Here is a 518-nt window from a genome sequence, read left to right on the forward strand (position 1 = left end):
TACCGTAAGTGTAAATCAAAATTGCTTAAGTCCATTCCAGCCAATCATATCGTGCTCGGCGACTACAGTTTGTCACATTTGAGTCGATACATATCAAACCTGCCTAGGTCCACCATAAGAAATTTTGCTTCAAAACTAACTATTTACATAAGTCGGTATGGTATTTTTCCAACGTGCTTAAGCCCAACATAAACCTTCTTCATTTTAAATTAGGCTTAATTTTCTACTTTATTGACTTCTCAAAATGCTTCCATAATGTATTTTGTAAGCAGTTTTGCAGAAAGAAACACAATTTTCAAAAATTGTCTTATGGTTAGGGCGACCAGATTTCTTTTTTTAGAATAAAAAGACATAACATCTTTTAATACAATTTTATTTAAAATAAAACAAAGAGTACAAAACCAGGAAAATGATCGCAAAAATGTGTACACACAATATGTATGTACATACATAAAAATTCGACGAATTTTAACAAATGTTGATCAAAATTTTAAACAAGTAAGTTTGAGGTAGCTTGG

Source organism: Rhagoletis pomonella, unplaced genomic scaffold (assembly GCF_013731165.1).
Source record: "Rhagoletis pomonella isolate Grant_MI unplaced genomic scaffold, Rhpom_1.0 Rhpom_scaffold_00004, whole genome shotgun sequence".
Taxonomy (NCBI): Eukaryota; Metazoa; Arthropoda; class Insecta; order Diptera; family Tephritidae; genus Rhagoletis; species Rhagoletis pomonella.